This window comes from Petaurus breviceps, unplaced genomic scaffold (assembly GCF_028583685.1).
Source record: "Petaurus breviceps papuanus isolate PSGF00001 unplaced genomic scaffold, PetGlider_PUasm1.0 174, whole genome shotgun sequence".
NCBI classification, from domain to species: domain Eukaryota; kingdom Metazoa; phylum Chordata; class Mammalia; order Diprotodontia; family Petauridae; genus Petaurus; species Petaurus breviceps.
Genome location: NW_027185761.1, coordinates 50,490,935 through 50,503,563, shown reverse-complemented (window position 1 = coordinate 50,503,563; position 12,629 = coordinate 50,490,935).

Here is a 12,629-nt window from a genome sequence, read left to right as displayed (position 1 = left end):
AAGAGCGTTAAGTGGTGGTAGTATGCCAGAAAACCTCATAACTGTGGGATTCTGTTGGAAATTCCTTTAATTCTTGGTTTGTCATCTTTTGTTGGTAGCATGTCATTCATAGTCCAATGGGCAGAAAGAATGTACCAATGAGGCCCTTCTATAGAGGTGCTAGAACTCCTTCTTGGCCCACTGTGGCATTCTGTGAGAATTATGAAGTTTACTTACCTACCTCAAACCCTCCCTTTTACACCAACTATGATTTCCATCTTTGGTTTATCTGTTAATACCCCTGTGCAGCTCAACTCAACTCAATTCATTTCAGTCAATATTTATTTAACATTTTCGATGTGCCAGGCATTGTACTAGACCCTGAGGGTGCAAAAAGCAAAAATAAAAAGTAGTCTCTGCCCTCAATCAGCCAATAAATCAAAAAAGCATTCAGTGAGCCCTACTATGTGCAAAGACAATGGAGATAAAAAGGCAAAAATGAAATTGTCTCTTCCTTCAAGGAGCCAATATCTTATTAGGTGGATATAAAATAATCTGAAGGGAGAGAGAGTACAGACAACTGAGTCTGTCCTGGTACGAGGGACAGTCTGTGTGAAAGTATCTCAGGCTGTTTGAGTGTCTTAGTTTCTATAAGATGATTTACAATAATGGTAGCTAATGATCACCTGTATTTATACAGTGCTGACTATGTGCCAGACACTGTGCTAAACACTATATAATCATTATGTCATTTGATCCTAACAACCCTGGGAGAGAGGTGCTATTGATATCCCCATTTTACAGATGAGGGACCTGAGGCAAATGGAGGTTAAGTGACTTGCCCAGGGTCACACAGCTAGGACATGTCTGAGGCTGGATTTGAACTCAGGGCTTCCTGACCCCAGGCACAGCACTCTCTGCACTGTGCTACAACATAGCCTGTGGACTGCCAAAAATAATGGGTAAATGAGACATTGACCATTGCTGCCTGCCCAGAGAGCCTCGAGGCACCAGAGTTTGGATCTGGCTGACTCCAGAAATCTGCTTTGGCGAAACCTTGGAAGCTTTATGTACAGGGTGAGCTTCGTGACTTATAACCCGCGTATCTTCACTGGGCTCACTTACAATTCAAACTACATCTACCAAGTCCTAATGATGAACGGGAAAGGGAACTGTATTGCTCCAGCATTCCCAGAGTCATGGAAACCATGCATGACCCCTCTAGTAGCTAGGTGCTAGTAGAACTCAAGGAGGAAATGTGGAAATTACCCCGCAAGGAGAATGCCCCTGAATTGGAAGGGCCCTTCTATAGTGCTACCCCACCAACCCACCATCTTGAGTCCTGGGAGGCACCGTAAGGGGAGGGTCCAAGACTAACCAATCAAAAGCATTTATTAAGTGCCTACTGTAGGCCAAGTGATGTACTAAGGTGCTAAGGAGAGAAAAGCAAAAATGAAACAAGCCTGGTTCTCAAGGAGCATCTGATGTTCAAAGGAAGACAAGGTCAAAGCAGCGCAGAGAAGGACTTTGGTCAGCAGGCAGACAAGTCTCATGAGACTGGGAGGCCATTCATTCTGATTTCCCCAAACCTGGACTGTTGCTATGAGCTTCAGTCTTTCTTCCTGCCATGGTCTTGGCAGTGAGGGAGGTTGGTATGACCTGGACCCAGGAAGACCTGAATTCCAATTCTGCCTCCGACACTGATCAGCTGTGTGACCCTGGGCAGCTTGACTTGCCTCTCTCTTCTTCAGTTTCTTTATGTATAAAATGAGACTAAGACTGTCTACCTCCTAGGTGAGGATCAAGAGAAGAAATGTTTATAAACCTTGATAAAACATTGCAAACCTGAAAATGCTACTCTAATAATAAATAAATGTCAGCTATTATAATAAACCATTTATTTATGCTTATAGGTAGCACTTTAGAAGGGTATAATAATGATTAAAGTGATATATTTAATAATAATAAATAAATGTTAGCTATTGTTGTAATAAACCATTTATTTATGTTTAAAGAAAGCACTTTAAAGGGGTATAATAATAATTAAAGTGATATATTTAATAATAATAAATAGATGTTAGCTATTATTATATTCCATCTTTCCCCATGGGGTGGGGTTCTCTCTCTCTCCAGATCTGTTCGCTGGTACTCTTGTAGAAGTCCCAGCTTTCTCTCCTCCTGCACCTCCCCCCTCTCGCCCCACCCCCTACCAACCACGATGATCAACACCTTCAAATAATCCTTATGTGAATTAATTTCCCAACTCTTTACCATCCGAGCTCCACTGGATGCTTTCCAATCAGTTCCTGTTAAAACTTACTGCCCAGAACTGAGCACAAACAGACCCAGTGTTTGGAAGCAGAGACACTATGGACATTGCTCCACCTTCTCCAGATACCTGAGTCTATGGGTAGATTTGGGGGGTCTATGCATGATAAGAAAAGAAAAATAACCACTTCTTCATTTGCACTAGCTTTTGGGTTCCCTTGTAGTCCTCTATATTCGATCATATGCATTTAAACCCTTCTGAGTCACCAGATTGCAAAGGGGCCTTTGACTCAGAAGAAGATTACGGATCTCTGCCTTAGAGCGTTTGTCCAGAGTTTTAGGAATAGTTAAGGAAAATTCAAATGCTGGCTGCTAAAAAAATCTCACAATAATATGTCTGGGTGCTGCTTGGTGCTTGCCTGCTTTTCTTGAATCCTCTAAATTCTGGAGCCCCATCATTTTCTCTCCACCTGAGTTATGACCACGAACAACTGCTGGTTCTGGGACAGCTTCCCCTTGGGTTCGGAAAGCAGCCTAGCACATTTGAAGCTGAGCAGGTCCAACTGGCTTCTGTCTAGATCAGTGTGTGGGCACTGCATTGCACTGGGGGATGCATTCAGTGGAGAACAGCTTGTTGTTAGAAAATTACCATGGTTTTGAAAAGGAGTCCGAGGAAATAGTCGGGGAGCCACAGAGGAGAAGGGACTGGACTGTGAAAATGCCGGGTATCAGGTGGGCTAGGAAGGTCTCTGCTGGTGGAATACCTCAATGCACACAGACTTTGAAAGCCTTTGTAGGTAGGGTGGGTAAAAGAGGTTTGGATCTGGGGAAATATCCAGGTAGGATTGAATGATCACTTTCTACCACCTTTCAAGGCATCCTGTCCCCCATAGTCTGACAGACAAGTCCATCTTATCCAGGAGTTCTTAACCCTTTTTTGTGTCCTAGATCCCTCTGTGGAAGGAAGGAGGAAGGGAGCAAGCTTTTTTTTTTTTTTGGCTGCCTAATATATGGCAGGCACTGTGCTAAGAGCTTACTAACATTACCTTATTTTATCCTCACAACAGCCCTGTGAGGGAGAAGTTATTTTCTCCATTTTACCATTGAGGAAACTGAAGAGGTTAAGTTACTTGCCCAGAATCACACAACTAGTAGATGTCAGAGGCAGGATTTGAACTCATGTCTTCCAGACTCCACCCACAACGCCACCTAGATGCCTTTTGAAGTTTGGTGAAGCCTGAGAACCCCTTCTCAGAATAAGGTTGCAAAATGCATAAAACAAAATTTGTAGCATTACAAAGGAAACCAATTACATTGCAATAGTTAGCAAAATATTTTGAAAAGTTCACAAACCTCTAGTTAAGAATCCTTGATCTAGGTAACAAGAGAGTACAGCATTTCAAGAGAGGGTGAGACTATGACAGGTGGCTGAGGGCCACTTAGTATCAACAGGTATCCATCCATGCTGGTGAGCACCTGTCGTGGTGATAAGCTACCCAGGCTCTGGGTGTGGAGTGTGGAGTGTGGCATTTTTGGTGAGTGACTCTCCACCCCAACCCCCTGGTCCCTGAAGCTTGCTTATTCCATAGTGTTTCCTCCCTAAGAGCAGAGATGATTAGAGCCTATATTTTGGGAAAGGAAAACCTGAAGAGAGAGGAGAAAAGTGAGAGGGTGAACCAACCCACATCATCTAAAAACTGAGGCTGTGCTGGAGTCTCAGTGTCTGTGTTTGCTGTCCCAACTGTCTCATTGCTACTGAGTGAGGTCCCTGGAGCACAGCTCACTCCTGCTCCCCTTGGGGCTCTAGGGGGTGACCTTGAGGTCTGGCTTCCACTATCATCACTCAAAAGCACCCATCACCCTACTGTCATGTAACCAATTAGCATCATTTAGCTTTTACAAAGGAATATTTACTGAGAAGGTATATAGCAAGGACTGAAGTCCGTCCAAAGGCAGTAACTCTCCTCTCTATGTACCTCCATCCCTAGGGAGAGTGGATTCAAGCTTAACATGGTTAGCATATAGTAGTAATAATAACAATAGCATGTGCATACACACACACACACACACACACACATATATATATATATATATATATATATATAATTTTATTTGATACTGACAACAACCTTCTGAGGCAGGTGTTACTATTATGACTTTTATGCATGAGGACACTGAGGCAGACAGCAATTAAGTGACTTGCCCAGGGTCACACAGCTAGTGAGTGTCTGAGATAGGATTTGCACTTAGGTCTTCCTGATGCCTAGACTAGTGCTGACCCCATTAGGCTACCTGGACACCAAAAAGATCCCCCCTTCAAGTTTACCTCTTGTACGGAATAGACAATGGACAAGTCTCTGCCTTGCTTGCAGGGCATGTTATCTTGACTGTTGGGTCAATTCACTGCTTGGCTGAAGGGAGCTCCTCAACAGACTTGGCTGTGCTATGATAGACTTCGCTACAGACTCCACTTGTTGGCCATCTGAGGCATCTTTTCAGTCTCTCACAGCTCACAAATTCAGAACCTGTTTTGTTTCATTTCTGATTCTGATTCACCTAAGAGCAGGAAAAAACCAAACCCAACAGAAACAAAAGAAAGGCACACATCAAGCATTGGAGGACACACAGTGACCGGGCAGGGCATCAAGGCAACCTGCAGCTCTTGGCTGCAGCAGCTTCTACTGCTAAGGCCTCCTTTCCTCCCTCCCCCATCTCCAGAAGTTCTTGCCTCATTGACCACCGGAGAGAAGAGAGAGAATTTGTCTGTTAGAGCCTTTTGTAGGTACACTCAATTCAGACTCAGCACACCTTTGAGTGGCTATTCATGGACTGCAGAAATAAGCTGACAGGAAACAGTGGATACTGAGGCAGGCAGGGAATCATGCTCCCCAAGCCTCCGTGCAGGTATTAAACATGTTCTAAGAACTAGCCCCGCATTGATCCATGTCAAAGGGTTCAACCTAGCACTTAGGAGAGTGCTAACTCTACTTCCGTTAATTGTGGGAATCAGAAAGGGAGAGAGAATAGAACCAGTAAACACAAGAGTGAGTGAAGACATGTGTAGCTCAGGTTGGCAATCCCTTGAAGCTTCGTGGATAAGTCTTGATTTATGGGAACATGGCCAGAACAGGTACTAAAAAGCCCCACTGATGCTCTGTGCCCTGGGATCTACGTAGCTCTGGGTCCAGTGCCCTCCTACACAGTAACAGCAATATTTGGGAAGAAATAATGAAGATCCCTATGTCCAAACAGCCAAGGTCTGAGCCACAGAATTGGGAAGGGGCCAGATAGGGATTCGATGCAAGGGGAACTGGACTGAGTACCACTGGGGTCAGTGTGACTTTGCTGAATTAAGGGATACAGGAAGAAATGAGAAAAGGAAGGAGAAAATTGTGCCCATGGTGCTTTGAGGTTGGCCATCCGGTCCTGTCTGACCTTTAGAAAGAGAAAATCATCCCACAGACTGAGGAATGTCTTCTGCTAAGGCAGGCAGAGGGAGGGGTCCATTCCTGCTCTGCCTAAAGCCAGAAGAGACCTCAAACATTTCTGCCGGGCTGCCGAACAGCTGGTAACCCCTATATGAATCTAATTAAGCATCTTCCTGGCTGAGAACACTTCAAGTTCTATTTTTAAGATTACGAATGTTTTCCCAAAATGAATCTTGGAAAAGATAGTCTTCAGACAGCCTAGCCCCAATCCACCATCTTGTGGGTCTCACTGCAGTGAAATCACATCGCTGAAATTGTTTCGACTCCAAATCTGGCCCAGTCGATAATATTGATGGATGTGCCCAGGATATCAGCTGTGTCACATATCGGAGCCAGAATGAGGGCTGCAGACGAGACACATTGTTCCTTAGCCTTGTCATATTTTAGCCAAGCTGAAAGAAAGAGAAGAAGAAAATGAAAACAGACTGTGTTTGCTTCGGTCTAATAAAGCAAAATACAATTTGCTTTCAGTCTATCACGTTAGAGGGAGTTAATTTTGTCCCTGGAAACAGCTTGATCCCTGCTATGTTGCTGGTGGGTTATTCTTAATAAAGCAGTTACTTATATCATCCCTGGGCCCCTCCCTTGCTCCCCACACCCTACCCCCATTTCCTGAAGCCTGCTTGTTGTACACTTCTCTTTGCCTAAAAACAGACCTAGCTGTAGCCTTCATTTTGAAAATGGAATGCCTGGAAAAGAAGAGACAATGTTGCCCAAGGTAGACCAGCGTGCCCTAAGAACCCATGTCTGATATGTAAGCCTCAAACTCTTCCTAAAGAGGCCTAAATCATGAGATCCTAAATTTAGAGCTAGACCGAAGCTGAAAGGACATCTAGCCCAACCATTTTACAGATAAGGAAACTGAGGCTGGAAGAGGTTAAGTGACTTTCAAAGGTCACACAGCCTGTAGATGGGATTTGAACCCAGGTTCTTGAGAGTAAGGATTGGGGAGGGGGGTAGCTATCCCAGCACCTAGCACAGTCCCTAGCACACATATCAGGTGCTTAATAAATGTTTTTAATTGATTGCTCAAGGTCATACAGGAAGCAGGTGAGCAAGGCAGGATTTGAACCCAGGTTCTCCAACTTCAAAGCCAGGATTTACCAACAGAGCCTTTCTTTCCTCTGCTCCCTCCTTACTGATCTGAGCTCCAAGGCCCCATCAAGGCTAGGGAGAAGGGAAAGGCCATGTTAGTGGCTTGAGTTTTCTGTCCTCAGAGAGAGAGAGACAACAGCCCGAGACCCCAGAAAGAGATTCTGAAGCTCCCAGCGCCGGGAAGGGAGCAGCTGCAGCCCAAAGCCCATCACCAGCCCAGGAGGGGTGGGCGGCAGGCCTGGGGAGGGGGAGGAAGGCAACTGTCACTGCAGAACCCGAGCAGAGGAAAATGCAAATCCAGGGCACAGAGCCAGATGAAAGGAAAGGGGGCAGAGCTGAAAGAGCAGGACATTTTTTTCAAGAATCCTCCGCCCTTCCCCCACCCCACCCCCACCCCACCCCCACTCCCCAAGGGCAGCAGAGCCAGGATTTCCTGTAATTATCCAGTAATGGGGAAAGGGTGGATTTGGGAGCAGTGGCTTCCACTGGGGGCGGGGGAGGGAGGGCAGCATTGTTGATCACTCACATCCAGGTCATCCTCCCCTGCCCCCACTCCCATCTATGGGCTGTTTTCTCCTATTGGAATGTAAACTCGAGGGGGTCAGGGCTGACTTGTTTGCTTTTATTTGGAGCCCAGATCTTAACACAGTACCTGGCACATGGTAAGCATCTCATAGAGTCATTCTTATATTTATTCATTGCATTCATGCTTGCTTCTAAGTATAAAAATGATCTCTGATTTCATTCAGCTTCCTAATACCCATATTACTCGAGAGTCCTCAGAGGCCACCCAGCCCAAAGTGCCCGTTTGAAAGACAGGAACCTGAAGACCAGAAAAGTGGGGGGATTGGAACTCAGCTTCTGTGACTCCAAATTCAGAGTACTTCCTACCTGGTTACACAGACTCCCTAGGTAGTCTAGGAATCGTAGAACCCGACCAATCCGTCATTTATCAACAGCTGAGCACAGAAAATACAAAGAAAAAGCAGAAAGCCCCTGCTCTCCCAGAGCTGGAGAGTACTGTTTATTTAATGCTAGTCAGTGCCTGAGATGTTGAACAAACCACCTACATTTTAGAAGGCTGGTGCATCTGCATCTTGGTGATGGACAAGTGCCTTTCTGGGGACCGAACTAGGGATCCGGGCCTTGATAATCCTCAAGCCACAAAGCTTTAGCCACTCTTGAAGGTGAAACAGACAAAATCAGACTGACCAGCAGGATCCAATCTTTTTACTTTGATGCTGATGGTTAAGCAACAACAAATAGGGAAGCCGGAACAGAAAAAATGCAAAACCGGAGAAAGTTTGCAAGGAGGTAGGGTTGACTAAAAGTCAAAACATAAGGAAAATAAAATCAGTAGAGAAAAGGGAGTTGGGTGGAAGGGTGGAGGCAAGGCTAGGCAGTAACCAGGGAGAGGAGGAGGAGGGAAAGGATCGCTCAAGTTCCCTCCCCACCCTTTCACCAACTCACACCATGTCAGACCCTAATAGAGCCATTTCAATCATATGATAGAAACCAGACCATGTTTCCTTGGTGTGAATAGGGTTAATACTGGTTTTACAGCCTAAATAAATTGGATTTCTGAGCGCATGGAATGTTGATACAATGTGCTAATGTTACATTTGTCAGCACAGGCCTTTTCTGAGCCGGGATATTTCTGAGAAAAAAAAAAACTGATTTCATTTCTTTCACCTTTGATTCCCACCCTTCTAGTGGAGATGGTGCTCTTGGACTGATTTTCTTCTAATGTTACTAAACGGAAAACAAAAGTAGATAATGGGCCGCCCTCAATTTGGATGCACTCTATAATTCAGGCCTTCAAAAACCCTGTGATCTTGCCCGGGTGAGCGATCCCTGCTCTGAGGCAGATGGTGGTCATTAAAGGCCTCAGCACACAGGCCTCCTCGGTTCTTGTGGCCAAGGAAAATTCATCACCCAATGGGCAGGCTTTTGATGATGAGCCTTAAATCTCGATAGGATAGTCTGACAAAAACAAAAACCTAGTTAGTCTCTCCCTGAAGCCCCTCCCATCTGGCAAGATCTGAAGAGCTTGTATTTCACTGGCAAAACTCTAGAGAACCAGGGGTCACTTCCATGTTACAGGGAGAGAATCAAACAGGCCACTAAGTCCTAACCAATGGTCTGTCTTGGGGTTCTCCTTAGGCAGTAAGAGCCCCTTTTCAAAACAACGTTTGAAAATACAGGATGTCCCCAAAGTCTCAGTGCAGTTTTAAGGCTTTAATAGCCCAGAGACTTTGGGGACATCCTGTAGTCGAAGGAAATGCAGTTTCAGTTAGAGGCTGATGAGAATAAAGATGTAATTTTTCTCCCCTTCCAAGTTCACAGACCCCTAAAATCTATCCATGGGCTCTTGTGGATTCCAGGTTAAGAAACCTTGATTGTCACTGTAATTTTCACCACAGCTTCCTGAAAGTAAATAACCCAATGAGAGGCCTAGCTTTAAGACCCAGGAGGCACTCACCCTTTGGGGAGGTCTTTCTGTCCCAGGCATTATCCTCCTTCCATCCTTATTTTTGGCCAATTTTCCTTCAGTTGGGAAAATTTATGGTGCTAGACAAAATTCCATCAGAAAAGGTTTGCCTACCTAATTTGGATGATAAAATTAATAGATTTGACAGCAACCAATCAAACAACAAGCATCTCCTAAGCTTGTGGGGTCCTGTGTGCTGTGCAGAAGTGAAATAATCCCTGTCCTCAGGGAGCTTGGATTCTATCAGGGGAGAGAGCTAGCATGCACATGATAGGTAGGTACAAAACGGGTACATGGTGATGTTGGGGGCAGGGGGAAGGGGGAAGGCAATAGCAGCAGAGGGATCAGGAAAGGCCTCATGTCAAGGAGGAACTTGAGCTAAATTTGAAAGGAAACCAAGGATTCCAAGGGCAGAGGGAGTGAAATTAGGGTTCAGGCCCCAAGGCATAGCCATGCAAAAAAGTGAATGAGAGAGAGAAACATGATTTTTTTTTTTTTAGAACAGTGAGACCAGTCTGGCTGCAGAGAGGGCTTTTCCTTCTGTCCAGGTGCTTCCTGCAATCCAGAGGCTACTTGGGTGATATTTGTGCCCATTCTAGATACAGCCTAGATAAGCAGCTAGGTGGTACAGAGTTAGAGCACCTGGTCTGGCCTCATTTGCTTACTGGTTGTTGACCTTGGGCAAGTCATTGAACTTTGGTTTGCCTGGGTTTCCTTGGCTTTCATTCCTCAACCTCACCCCCTCAGAATGAGGATTCTAACAGCACATACCTCCCAGGGTTGTTATGAGAATTAGATGAGATACTAATTACAAAATATCTGACATACTGAGCGCTATAGAAATGTTCGCTAGTATCACATTTGGGGATGGCAAGGACCACAGCCTCTTTTCTTCCTCTAGGAACATCAGCATGACACAAAGATATTTGGATAATCATGTTTTTGCGAACTCTTTAACATTCTTTAAGTCTTTTTCCCAGTGAGTTTAAACCATTAGAGGGCAGAACATCCCCCAGAAATCACATAGAAATTCAGAGAGATGACTGAGGCCATCAAACACAGTTTCCCAGCTTCTCTTCTCCATTCTTCCCAAGTCAGCATCGCCGTTCCTCTGGGCTTCTTTGCGCTGTGCTATTTATTCACAGAGGACATTTTCTCTGCCTACACCTTGAGCCCCGTCGGGGCTGTGCCCCATTTCTCATGTTCCTTGCTGACTCCCTTTTCCGCCGGTCCCTTTGCACATGCCTATGAACATGCTCAGGTCCCTACGTCACCCAGCTAGTATGCATCAGAGACAGGTCTTCCTAACTCCAAGATCAGTCTTCTACTTCCTGTACTTTGCTGCCTCTTAGGTACATTTAGGCATTCTCCAGTGAAGTTCTACTCTAATGCTTCAGTGTATCAGGGAGGTAACAATGGACTTTTAGACTATTACAGAAGGACACTAGCTCTGGCAATCTCTACCAAACTGAAAAGCCTTTGAATCTGGCTAGGAAATAGACAGATTATTGTTCAATATCAGCCCTGGGTAAGTTTTGAGTGACTCATCACTAGTTTTGACACAGAGTGAACTTTTTGGTCACACTTTTCAAAGACCATCAGTCTGGTCATACATAAGCAGAGGAAAATATAACCTGAAGCACTGGTGTAGAGGGGGCTTTAAATGTACTTAGCAGGCTACTTGCAATGTTGATGCTCTCTCAAAATGGGGAGAGGAAGCACAGCACAGGGGATAACTTCCTAGGGTCTAAGGGGCCTTTTGGCTCTGGCGTTTTGTATTCTAGGTCCCTTCTTGCTCTCAATAGCCTGTGTTCTAACATTCTGAGTTCTAATGTTCCAGCTGAGAGGCAGTGTGGTATAATCGAGGATACAGAGCAGGCCTCAGAGTCTGGAAGATTTGGGATCAAGGATCACCTTGGTCATATACTGGCCATTCAACTTTAGGCAAGTCTTTCAACCTCTTAGTGCCCCCAGACTATTCTCTAAGGCCAAAGAAATCACTGTGCAGATGCTGAGAGGGAATTCATTGGGAATCCATCACAGGGCCAGAACAACAAGAGACAACATATAATTCTCTTTTTAAATAAAACAATAAAAATGTATCTTATCCTCTCCTTTTTCAAGGGGGCAGACCTGCTTTGAGACAATGGCATCAATTGTAGACACTAAGAAGCTGTGCTTTTACTTTTTCAAATGAGGAAACTGAGGCACTGCTGAATGTGGCATTGATAGTAAGTACCAGAACTAGGAATAATGAGCCAGTCCTCTTTTTCCAGCCCCAGTGATTTTAATTACAATACACGTTTAATTATAATACACTTTTCTTGCCTAAGGATGACTAAGTTATAAAATACTGAAGACCTTGAATTTACATTTTCAAGCAAGAATATTGAATTTCTTTTCCTTCCCACTTCCTCCCTCTCTTCCCCAGATCTGTAGAGGAACCAAAATGTATTAACCCTTTTGAGAAAGAGCCATCTGTAATACAGAGTTACAGTGAAAACAACATAGTCTCAGCTTCAGCTGATGGCCCACTAACAATATTCAAGAATCTGATAATAATCACAATATGTAGCATTTATATAGCACTTTAAGGATAAAAAGAGTTTTGCCTATATTACTTCATTGGATTCACTCCACAATCCAAGGAAATGGTTGCTATTATTTTACTCATTTCAACTGAATTCGAGAGTGGGTAAGTGACTTGCCCAGGGTCACACAACAAATAGGTATCTGGAGCTGGACTGGATGACTCCAGGTGTAGCATTTCATCCATTATCTCACCTAGGTGTTTGAATTGCTATTGACTTGTCTAAACTAACATGTTTGTCTCTCTGTTTTACATTTGGGTATCTAGAAACATTTACACAGAGTCCAATATAGTCAAGATTGAGGATCCCCACTCCTCCAGGCTCTTCTCCTTCATAGGATCATAGATTTCGTGCAATCACAAAGACTTAAATGTCATCTAGTCTAATCCCATTTTACAGGTAAAGAAACTGTGGTCACACAGTTTGGGTCAGGGGTGGGGATGCGAACCCAGGTGCTCCTGTCCCCCAGCCCAGCCCACTCTTCACCAGGCCATCATAATGGATATTGGCTTGCATGAAATGCCAAATGCCCGCCTCTCTGTTTTCTGTTTCTATATTGATACACATGCGCATGCAGGTATGACTTCAGACAGCACTGTTTGCATGACTCCCCAGATCACCATGGTAACCTGAGCAGAAGCAAAGCTCCCAGCCCCTCCTGACCGAACGGCGGGGAGGCGGTTTCATAACGCACACCCACCGGGAGAATGCCAGATC